Genomic DNA, 12,397 nt, shown 5'->3' with positions numbered 1-12,397 from the left:
CACAAACACATTTAAAAGGCCACAGAATGTTAATCTGCCAAAAGCCTGTTTGCAGAGAAACATTTTTGCCTGACGCCTAAATATATATAATGAAGGTGCCAGGCAAGCGTCCCTTATGTATCTATAAACATGAGCTACAGTTGAACTGTGGTGAAAAGGAGAGGTGAAAGAGGCAGAGGTTTGAAGCCAGAGTGCCTGGTAGACAGCAGACTGAGGTGAGAATTGTAAGGGATTGGGAAAAGGAGCAGGAGTTCGGAAGGGGCATGGGGGAGAAAGGTGAAGTTTAGCCACTTAAAGAGGGAGCTTGCAGGCTGACACTCCCCAGTAACACAGCTTTAGCCTATTAATTCATGGCTACACTTTGAATACACATTCCTATCAACTGCTAAGCACTTCACTAATTGTATAGCTTGTGGATGTCTTACTGTGCATTATGGTTGGGCTAAATGTACAAGGCATACCATAACCAAAGGGGACTGCTACAATCTTATTGAAAACTCCCTTTTCTCTGTATTTGGGAGTATTAGAGAAAACCTTGATGTCCACATTTTAGGCTGTTAACTCCTAATATTACCCAAGTTGTGGCAGTTCAATGGCCAAAATGAGAAAAGAAATTATATTCAGCTATTGAAAGGTTACAGAAGTGAGGCGAGTGGCCTCAAGGGAGAGGGCCTTTTCAGTGAAGCACCCCAGTTATGAAACAACATCCCCAGAGAGGCTTGCTTGGTGCCTGCATTGTAATATTTTTGTACTGGGTGAGGACTTAGTTATTTTCCTAGGCTTTTAAATTGATACACTTTTAGATATTGGCAAAAATTACTTTCCCTGAACTGGATTGAGGGTGTCTTATTTTGATTTGATGCTGTTATGCTCTGTTTTATAGGTGGATTTTGGCTCATTTTTATGCTAATGTTCATACGTTTTTGAACACCGCTTTTAATGTATGCTCTGTATTTGAGTGTACTTTTATACATACTGTTTTGTGAACTGCTCCCTGAAAGTGCAGTATGCAGATGCCATACACAAATGCACACACACATATTATATATGTTAGCATTTTGTGATGTTATAATCTCTGTGCAGCAGTCCCCTAAACATAATATGCTCTGTAGAGAGATACAAAGCAGTGTTTTGAAATGCTGGTAATTAATTCAAGTCAATGGCCTTTTCTCTCAGTCATCGCTGCAGGGATGAGGGGTTCACAAATCTTAACACTGGCTCATTTGGAAGAAAAAGCTATGCATTCGATATGTAATGAAAATGGTTTACCTATGAGACAGAGCTCATGCTTTGCATGCAGGTACCAGGGCTGGTAAATTATCCTTGCCTGAGACATTGCCAGCCAGAGATGAATAGTACTTGACTAGATAGATTTTCTGATCTGATGCTATAATGCAGCTTCAGGTGTTTATTGGGCTCTGGCAATGATACTGCTAAGAACCTAGGGAGATCTTTGACCTTTGGTTGAAAGTTATCTATAATTGAGACATACACACTTTTCCCGATCATTGCGCTCTGCAGGAAAGGGGCTCCTACAGTTAGCATCTCATCAGGTGGTCCACCTCGTACAATGTAGGAATTGGGCCCTTAGTATGGTGGCATCTACCCTTTCATTATGTATTAGACCATGGGCAGGCAAACTAAGGCCCGGGGGCCGGATCTGGCCCAATCGCCTTCTAAATCTGGCCCGCGGACAGTTCGGGAATCATTATGTTTTTACATGAGTAGAATGTGTGCTTTTATTTAAAATGCATCTCTGGGTTATTTGTGGGGCATAGGAATTCGTTCATCCTCCCCCAAAAAAATATATTCCGGCCCCCCACAAGGTCTGAGAGACAGTAAACCGGCCCCCTGCTGAAAAGGTTTGCTGACCCCTATATTAGACAAATGCTGTCTCTACTGTCTTTTCAGCACCTATCAAATATCTTCCTTTTTCAACAACCTTTTTAGTAGATATTCTGTTCCCAGTCTGTATTGCATTTGAAATTGTTTTTATGTTTGTTAGAGCCAGGGACAGAGTGGTGAAGCAAAATTCCTCTGAGCATGCATGCCCTGGAAGGACTTCTTCCCATGAACATGGTGAAGTAGTTTGTAGATGTGGTAGCACAAGGGTGTTAACAATGTTCATAAAGGAATAAACAGATGACTAATGGTCCTTTGCACTTTTGTTCTCTCCAGAACACAAAAGCATGTTCTGAGAAATAAATCGAGGGACAAAATGTGAACTTTCTCTTCATCCTGTTATAAATATAGAAGAGTTCTAGTATCATTCCAGGATGAGCCTTTGTAAAATCCTTCATTCTAGCTAGGAGTTGTACTATTTCAGATGGCGTAAATGGCAAATCTGTCATTGGACACTGCTGCCGTTTTGAAAGCAAGTGACCTGTTTTTTTGCTGTCATTTAGTTAGAACTAGTTTTCATCAATCTTTCATACTAAACTTGCAGCAGCTGGGTGGTACTTTTCTTTCTTCCCCCAAGGGTTGAAGGTTATGCACCATCAGCAACATGGCTTGGTGTTTTTGCATTTGTATTTAGGGTGCATAAAGAAAGGAGGGAAGTTCTCCCTAGTGACACACCTGATTTATTGCTCAATTACTAGAGTGCACCTTATCAGCTCTGTGTGAGGATCTGTGAAAGCCATAGATTTCTTCCTGATGTCTATTAGCAGTGTATCTTCATAACTGCCTTTGCCCCTTTGTGTCTAGGAGCAAGATGTTCGAAAGCTCTTTTAGTGAATGAGTGGGTTGGAGAAAGAGGAACAGGAGCTGGTTCTGATAAATGATGCTCTTCTTTATTTTTGATCACTTGCATTTTGACAATAAAATCCAAGCAACGCTATAATGTTGGCTGCCATTCTCTAATCTCCTTTATTTATATACTGGTTTAGAGAAAAGCTGTTGGTAGTATTAGGAGATGGAATGAGAAGGAACATGTATTCAACTTACTTCTGGTTTCCTTCTGTCATGTTCTATACAGTGTAAAGGCTACAACCTATGTGCCTCCTATAGGTATGCACCATAAGATGGTGTTTATCTAAATTATGCTGTCATTTGACGCTGACAGAGTGATTCTCATTGCATTTACATCTTCATGCCAATCTAAAATGATTTGGGAGCAAGCCAAACCCAAGTTCCACCAGGATGAGTGGGGTTTGGAATAGGCGGGTCTTTGGCTGAGCCTGGGCTCAGTGAGTGCTACAGAGGGTGGAGTGCCCCACATCCTGATTCAGTCAGAGAAACGCTGGTGTAATTTCTCCATCCTAGCTCAGTTGAAGCCAGCTCAGCCAAGCCTGGGATAAATCCTAAAAAAGGGGTGTAGCAGGGGTAGGATGGGGCAGTGGGAGATTCACCTCTATTCCAAACTCTGTTCTATCTGGTCACATGACCTAGCAACGCATCAGAATTTAGACTGGCACAAAGGATGCTGTAAATCAAACCTCATTTTGAAGAAGAAGGAGGAGGAGGAGGAGGAGGAGGAGGAGGAGGAGAAAAGTTTGGATTTGATATCCCACCTTTCACTCCCTTTAAGGAGTCTCAAAGCAGCTAACATTCTCCTTTCCCTTCCTCCCCCACAAAAAACACTCTGTGGGGTGAGTGGGGCTGAGAGACTTCAAAGAAGTGTGACTGGCCCAAGGTCACCCAGCAGCTGCATGTGGAGGAGCGGAGATGCGAACCCGGTTCACCAGATTACGAGACTACCACTCTTAACCACTACACCACACTAGCTTGTTGAAAGGCTTGTTTTCCCTCTGCCAGGCTCCAGCCAGCTCAGTCAGCAGTTGCATGACTCTTAAACAGAATTTGGAATAGGGGCAAGTTACACCAGAATAATTCCTCCTGATATAAATTACACCGATGTCCCATAGTTTGGATTGGTCTGCCCAAATGTAAAATCAAGTAGCTAAAAGTTACACACAGTGCAACTGAGTTATAGAAACAGACTGATTTGGATTAGCAAGATTGTAACGATGTATGTATTTGGGTTCCAAGCCATTTAGAGTTTTAAAAGGTTGTAGCTTTAAAGTTCTAGCACACCAGAAAAAATTGTTTATGTATGCAACAACGGGCGCCTGGATACTGTTAGCACAAAGGTGGAAAGAGAAAGCAGTCTCGACTAAAGATGATTGGCAAACCAAGTTAATGGATTATGCTGAAATGGCTAAATTAACTGGAAAGCTCAGAAATGAAGATGACAAGAAATTTAAAAATAACCGGAGGACAAAACTGAGGTTGAAGTAAAAGGGATACTTTCTTCATGGAAACTTCCAGAAATTCTTTTCAGTAAAAAGCCTGACATTTCATTAGCCAGTGGCTTCAAGACAGTAGTAGAAGTAGAAAACAATGGCAGGGAACAAGGTGGCGGTGGGAAAATATCCTACCACCATCATATGAAACACATGTAGAGTACATTCAGTTCAACCCTGGATAAAACACAAAGCAGCCATTACACCAATCACCATGACTATTACTGATGCTCTGTGGTTGCTAGGCGTGAAAAAAGGCTTGAATGGAGAGGGCTGATGATGTCACAAAGGCCTAGCTAATCCTCTGAATCTGCAAGAATCTATCTTGTCCCCCTTGTGCATTTCCTGGAGTGTGGGGGGAGAGGATGGGCAATTAGGTCTCTTGTGAAGGCTTGCAGGTTCCCAAACACAGCCCATTACCCTCTTCCACCCCACTCAGCTTCAAGACAATGCTTCTCCTTGTCTGAACCAGGAAAGAGGTTCATACAAATATGGCATATGCACCTTTGGTATCATTACAGTGGTACGTACATATTTGATATAGGTATGTTTAATTTTTATGTGCGCCAATCTAACTATCCAGAGCTCAATAACACTCTTCATATTTGTGATTAGGAAGGAATTTTTCCTAAGTTCAGTGAGTACTGATCCAATGGCTATTGCTTGTTCTTGACTTCCTCTTGAGCATGTGATACTGGAATAATTTGCTGTAAAGGTTCTCCCTACTGCAATCCGTGGCATGCTGTGGCTCAGTTGTGTGGGTTGATTTATACAGCCCAGTGGTTGGTTGGTTGGTCCTGCCCTTCACCGCAGGGCTGGTTTACATTGCCAGTTGTGGCTTTCTAGTTCTACAATCTTAAAAAATACATAATATTAATTTTGCACTGGCCATAATCTTTAACTATGAGAAACCTGCCACTGATACATCCAGTAATACTGGTAAGAAGCACACACACTCATAAAAGCAGAGCGAAGAGTTGTCCATACAACATATTGAGGCTCAGTTACTACTCTGTTTTAGAGGTTGACAAACAAGTGTGGTGCTGAAAATTATTCCCCTTCTCTAGTAGTTCGAAAGCACACCAGTGCAAGTAGATAAATAGGTACCACTGCGGTGGGAAGGTATATGGTGTTTCCATGCACTCTGGCTTCCGTCATGGTGTTCCATTGTGCCTGAAGCAGTTTAATCTTGCTGGCGACATGACCTGGAAAGCTGTCTCCCTTTGCTTAAAGCGAGATGAGCGCCGCATCCCATAGTCACCTTTAACTGGACTTAGACATCCAGGGGTCCTTTACCTTTTTTTAATGCAGCCACTGAGGATGTCGCTCTAGGATGGCATGTCAGCTCAGGAGGCTTTTCGCAGGGTGCCTTCCGACATGAGGTTTATTGTGTTAGTTTTTCTGGTGATAATGCTAGCACTTCTGGCCTGGTTTCTAATGTTCCTTTTACACAGTGTAACATGCTGTGTTTTGGAACTCTGTCTTTTTTACTGATATACTGCCATGTTGCACTGAATTTCATCCATGCCAGTGGGCGTGATGTGATACAACAGCTGGCCCAGTTGAGCATGTCACCACTCTTTATGAACATGCATGCTTCTGTTCCCATGTGATTTACCCATGAAACCAGTGGCGAAAGAACTGTATGCTGGCATACCACCCCAGGTTTCATCACATGATCCATGGAACCAGCAGGGGAAATATGGCACAAACTTCCCACGATTTAATGGGGCTCTAAAGAGACCTTTTCTGAAAGCCATTAAAGCAGAAATGAATGCTAAACCTCTGCAAGATTCCACCTGATTTTCAGAACTCCTTTTTACATAGTTTGTCTTATTAAAGTACAGGGGACAAGCTATGGTAGCCCGACCTGTTCAGGCCTCGTAGATCCAAACCAGCACATTGAATTTCACCAGTCTGTAGACTTTGCAAAATGTAGAGGTATTTTAAACCAATTATTATGGACCAAATATAGCTGATGTAGAAAAATGCCATGATTGAAGCTATATAATCAGATTTACAAGAAGGTGTAGTGCCTGCAAGATATTATTCCTGGCACTGCTGTAGACTTAAATGCATTTGAATGTGTTGCCTCTTTGCCACTAACTCTTATGTAAAATATTCCTTTATCTGATGCATATTTAGGGCATTCCTACCTTCCTGTGGAGCCTTCATCTTTAGAGGCAAGGTCCTTGATCTGTTTCATTAAGCATATTTTCACCACAGTTGAATGATCTGTCATACTCCGGTTAGTCATGGTTGTTTGGCGCTGTGATGCTTTCTGATCTGCATAGTTTCAGAAACGGAACAGATTTCCTAATGACCACTGCAGAGGAAAGAAAAGCAAAATGAGTAGGGGTGCCAGGATTCTGTCATATCTTACAGAAATGCTTCATTAGTGTCCCAAGCTCTTTTTGTGTCCCTTTCTAGTTATAATTAAGCTGTTTTAATTGTCTGTTTCACAACTGTATGGCTTTATTATTTTACCCTTAAGTTCCTTGGGGTGGAAAAGGCAAAAATTAAATGAAAAGAAACCCATTGATTGAAAGTGCTTTGAAGGGTATAAAGATTTCTAGGATCATGTTTGTGTGATACAAAATAATAATAATCATCATAATAATTATTAACATTATTGTTTACCAGCTGTAATAATCACACATTGTGAATATATCTGGTAATTGTGAGTTCATCCATCTTGCAGAAATATAGAGGCATTGCATGATGCATTTACTTGGAAGCTAAAATTGGATGAATATAATATTGAATTTGCCTTATAAATGGGTAGCTCAGTGCCAGAGACAGCCCTCCTAGAAATATGGGTAATTAAACTTTGGAGTGCCTTTCAAGGGAACTGTTTAAAAAAACAAAACAAACCGATCAATTTTGTAGGCCTCTATTTTCAGATAGTTGTACTTTAACTATCACAGAAGTAAGACTTGTGTAATTATTAATACTTCTATATTAAGAAGGGACGCGGGTGGCGCTGTGGGTTAAACCTCAGCGCCTAGGACTTGCCGATCGCATGGTCGGCAGTTCGAATCCCCGCGGCGGGGTGTGCTCCCGTTGCTCGTTCCCAGCGCCTGCCAACCTAGCAGTTCGAAAGCACCCCTGGGTGCAAGTAGATAAATAGGGACGTTTCCGTGTGCGGCTCTGGCTCGCCAGAGTAGCTTCGTCACGCTGGCCACGTGACCCGGAAGTGTCTGTGGACAGCGCTGGCTCCTGGCCTCTAGAGTGAGATGAGCGCACAACCCTAGAGTCTGTCAAGACTGGCCCATACGGGCAGGGGTACCTTTACCTTTTACTATATTAAGAGTTGCATTTTTGCCAGTGATTGAGAATTGGAATGGACCTCTTTGTATTAAATTGCATGCGAGTTTGAGTAAATGTGCCCAATTTATACAGGGAAATGTGACCGTAAGGTGAAAATGTTTTGAAATGCTTTGAGGAAGCACTTCTTTACAGAAAATACCATCATTTTCAATGAAATAATGAAATGAAATGAAAATTCAATGAATATTTTTTTTCATTTCAATGAAAAACTTCAACATGTGGTGGGAGCAGTGTGTGTGTGTGTGTGTGTGCCATCTCCAACTCCTGGAAAAATTCCATCAACGGTGTCTCCAAAAATTTTTACACATGACTTGGGAAGATAGGCGAAGTAATATCAGTGTACTGGAAGAAGCAAAGATCACCAGTGTTGAAGCAATGATTCTTCAACATCAACTTTGTTGGACTAGTCATGTTGTGCGGATGCCTGATGATCATCTTCCAAAGCAACTACTCTATTCTGAACTTAAAAATGGAAAGCATAATATTGGTGGTCAACAAAAGAGGTTTAAAGACTGTCTCAAGGCAAATCTTTAAAAATGTAGTATATACACTGACAACTAGGAAACACTGGACTGCGAGTGCTCCAGTTGGAGAACAGCCTTTAGCAAAGGTGTCATGGGCTTTGAAGATGCTCGAACTCAGGACGCAAGGGAGAAACGTGCTAGGAGGAAGGCATGCTTGGCAAATCCACACCGTGATCAACTCCCACCCGGAAACCAATGTCCCCAATGTGGAAGGATGTGTGAATCCAGAATTGGCCTCCACAGTCACTTACAGACTCATTGTTAAAACCGTGTTTATGGAAGACAATCTTACTCGGCTACGAGTGATCGCCAAAGAAGAAGAAGGTGTGTGTGTGTGTGAGAGAGAGAGGGGGGGGGGGGACAGAAAGAAATGGAAACCCCCAAAAGAGTTGTGGGGTATTTTACTTCACTCTATACTGGGCAGAAGCCAACCGAAGTTAAGCAAATATAAGCCCTACTGAATGGAAGGCTTTGTTAAACATGTGATTAACCTTGCCATTGAAATGGGCAGGATATAAGCATTCTTAGCTTTAGCAGGATTGCACCCCCTATAATTATCCATAGTCTCCATCGTTAGACTTCTCACAAATCTTTTTGCAAGATTATTATATTCATCATGATGCCCCCATCACCATCTTATTCTCATTTCTCATGCTAATAGCAGAAGGGCACAGTAATGAGAGCACATTTTAATCATTGACCAGTAGTGGCTCATATATTTCATTATGTCTCTCCTTTTGGCATTGTACAAAAATAGATTTTACTTTTATTGAATGATTTAAAATGCATATTACCAAAAGATATTTATGAGGAGAGGATCCGCTGCATTTCAATAATTCCAGTTTTATAAAGCAGGGGATTTTTGGACAGCTAATTAATGACTTATATTTTCTTAATATAAACTTTTTCTGCCTTTTTCAAGTTTATTACCTTAATGGAAAGGCTGCACAAAGGAATATAAAATATCTGGAAGGGCACCTATGTGGGGGTATCTGTGCTCAAAAGAAAAAAAGAAAAAGAAAGAAAAGGAAAACACTGAGAAAGCAGCATTACAAGGAGAGTAATTAATCACATATCATTTTAAAATTAGTGCTATTGGGCTTTGCCTTAGAAAATCCAGTTGCTTTTGCTAGTTCCATTTAAAAAAGAAGCGCAGAGCTCACTTTATAACCAGAATCACTCATCACATATTGTGAATCATCACACATCGGGTCAAGCTACTGCCCAACAGGGGACCCTAGGTGGGAGGCTCAAGTGGTGCTTCGTACTTAAACTGGACATTCAGAGCCATCTTTGGCCACCTACACTCTGCATTACCAATTCTGTCTTGAGTGGTGTTAATAATAGAATGAGGCAGGCCCTTCAGATTTATGTTAAAATGCTTGCTAAAATGTTGGTTACATTCCAATATTTTATTTCAGGATTAGAGGTCATTTCATGCTACAGGGTGTGTGTGTGTGTGTGTGTGTGTGTGTGTGTGTGTGTGTACTGAAGGCTTTTTTGAAATAAAGCATAATAAAACTAATGGAAAATATTGAACGTCTTCAGAAATCAGATTAATCTAACTTGGCACCATAAGCACTGCAGTATGCCAATAAGGAATGGATAATTATTGTATACGGGAAGCATATCCAATGTAGTTGTTGTCACATTTGCATTTGGGACTATGAAATATGTTTCTAATGTATTTTAAGCTACACAGGAAAAGATTAATAGCAGGCTTTACATTTCTCTTATGTGACTTTTTATCTGGGAAATACGGTTGACAGATTTATATATGAATTACCCTAGGCACTAATAATAATAAGCTATATTTAAATACATAAATATGTAAATATTTATCAATAAGGTTTTTTATTGATGTATTGATTCTGGCAAATAAAAAAAAAGGATGGAGATTTTGCCAAACACACACATTTATAGTCTTCATAAAACTATAAAATCTTTATTTAGGTCATGTCACCACTAAACCTTATCCCTTATCCCTCATCTGCCTCAGAGTCCTCCATTTTCTGCAGAAACATACCCAACTCCCTGAACCATTCCTCATAAAGCTAGATCATCTTGGTCACCCTCCTCTGCACACATTCTGGCCTGTCAACGTTCTTCTTAAACTGTGACACTCAGAACTGGACACAGTACTCCAGGTGTGGTCTGACAAAGACAGAATAGAGCAGTACCATTACTTCCTTTGATCTGGACCCTATACTTCTGTTAATGCAGCCTAGAAAAGCATATTTTTATTTTCCCTTTGTTATGTAAATAAGGGAATGATCACCATATTTTAATCACTTTGGGATTCCAGTTGCCCTGTGGCCTTACAAGGTATTCTTGCATAACCTCACCGCAGCAAAATTTCCATTCTAATTAGAGATTGCTAACTGCAAAGCCAGTTCATCATTTTATGACCAGGAATGTATTGTGCTTTGCACAGTGCAATGCTGTTTTTGATACATTTTGCTTGTTGGTTCTAGATCCAGAAAAGCTGCTAGCTTTTGTTGGATCAACATCTATTGGTGAAAGGATATGCATGCTCCAAAGTTGCTAAGAATTAATCATTAGGAATAAAACGCCCATTGAGTCACATTCTGACAGCCAGCAGACAAAACTCTGTTTTCTTAATCTTGTTGTGTTTTGCATCACAAAATCATCGAATAATGTTGCATAAGAAACAAATACCCTTTCTAAGATTGTTACTGTATATAGTTTAACTTCACTGTTTTAAGGATATGTTAATGCATGCTTTCTTTTTAAAAAACAAACAAGGAATGCTTCTACCTTACGATGGGGAAATTATTTTCATCTTGAATACGGCTGAATTGAATTAGGTTGAATTATTTAGATCAACATACTTACTATTTGGGTTTACTAAAATACAGTCTTGATAAGGGAAAGGCCTGCCAAACTACCCATGAAAGACACCTAAGTCAGTTTTTACTCCTTGCATACCAGAACAGGCATAAATTATTCAAGCTGTAGCTCTATTCATCTTTTCCTTATCAGTCCATCTGTAGAGAGTTAGCAGGTGCTACATTTGGAGCTTCGCTTCTACCTTGAATAGCCACCCTGCACCCTAATTTGCAGAATATGGAAGTTTTGTGTTGTACTGAGTATTTGCAAAACACAAGTCTCATTTTGCACCCCCATGTTTTGTTTTGCAAAACAAGAAATACTGCTATGCAAAACATCTGTACACTTTTTTTTTTTTTGCTGTTGACACAGGTGACCTTCTTTTCATATTCTCCTAGGCTTTAAAAATATTTTTATATTTGCATTTTCTGTTTTCTTGACCTCATTAAATGTAGACATGAAAGGCAATAAAATTAATCATGTGACTTCCTTGGGAAATGTACTTTGCTTGCAACTTGTGTGTATAAGTCCACTGACAGTCTTAATCAAAGGATTTGTGAGTAAGCTTTTCACAAGAGAGCCAGAATTCATGTAGGCTGCAGCCTTATACCCACTTACTTGGGAGTAAGCCATACTGAACTCTGTACGATAGACATGGATTGCAGTACAACTTTTTCTTGGCCTGAGGAAACTTTGTTATTTTGGGAGGTTCTTTATTCTATTAGTTGTATACATTTTGCAATTGTGTATTGTTGTTAAAGGTAGATATGGACATGTTAAGTAAATATTTGAGTTGTTTGGATCAGAAAGTGATTATTTTGTCCAAGAAATTATAACTGCGCTGTTAAAATTGGTGAGCCATCTGTTGCAGAATATGAGCACTGATTGCAAAGTGTTTTGCAGGTATCCCTTGCCACACATGCTAATCCAGCAAGCCCAGTGGCTCACGCAAGGGGAGGTCTCCATTTTCCACTTATTTTCTCCCTCAGACTCATCATTTTTGTGTCTTCAGTTTAGGAACCAAATCTGGAAGATGAGCATACAGCAGTCTGAAAACTGAACATTTTTTCAGAAATTCAGATCTGACAATAATCACTGTCAATTAATTCTGTTTTTAAATATTGAATTTGTGCCACCTATCTATTTTCTTAGCATGGGGGGCTCATGCCCAATTATATGTTACGTTACGGATTCTCCATAAAACAGGAGGCTGCCAATGTGCCCCCCCCCCCGGTGCACAAGACCCTGCAGAGGCTTCCCCTGGTGCCCACAGTGTCCCCTTGCCTCGCCTCACTGAAATTAGACTTTGAAAGAAGCATCCTCTTGTAGTTACTATAATAGGTTGTGTTGTGTGCTTGTTTGCAGTATATGTGTGGTTCTCATCTGTTTGCAAATGTGCCCACAGGCCCAAAAATGTTGGCAACCCCTGAGGGGGTAGAACAACCATTG

At 40.5% G+C, this 12,397-nt stretch overlaps 1 protein-coding gene across 24 annotated transcripts in view; it reads left to right on the top strand.

Annotated features, from left to right (window-relative positions):
- DTNA (dystrobrevin alpha) overlaps positions 1-12,397 on the top strand; it is a 186,259-nt gene that overhangs the window by 72,368 nt on the left and 101,494 nt on the right. The gene's annotated exons all lie outside the window — the stretch shown is intronic.

The sequence above is a fragment of the Podarcis muralis genome, chromosome 8, assembly GCF_964188315.1.
Source record: "Podarcis muralis chromosome 8, rPodMur119.hap1.1, whole genome shotgun sequence".
Lineage (NCBI taxonomy): Eukaryota > Metazoa > Chordata > Lepidosauria > Squamata > Lacertidae > Podarcis > Podarcis muralis.
Note: the sequence above shows the minus strand (reverse complement) of the source record. Positions and strands in the feature narration are given on the sequence as shown.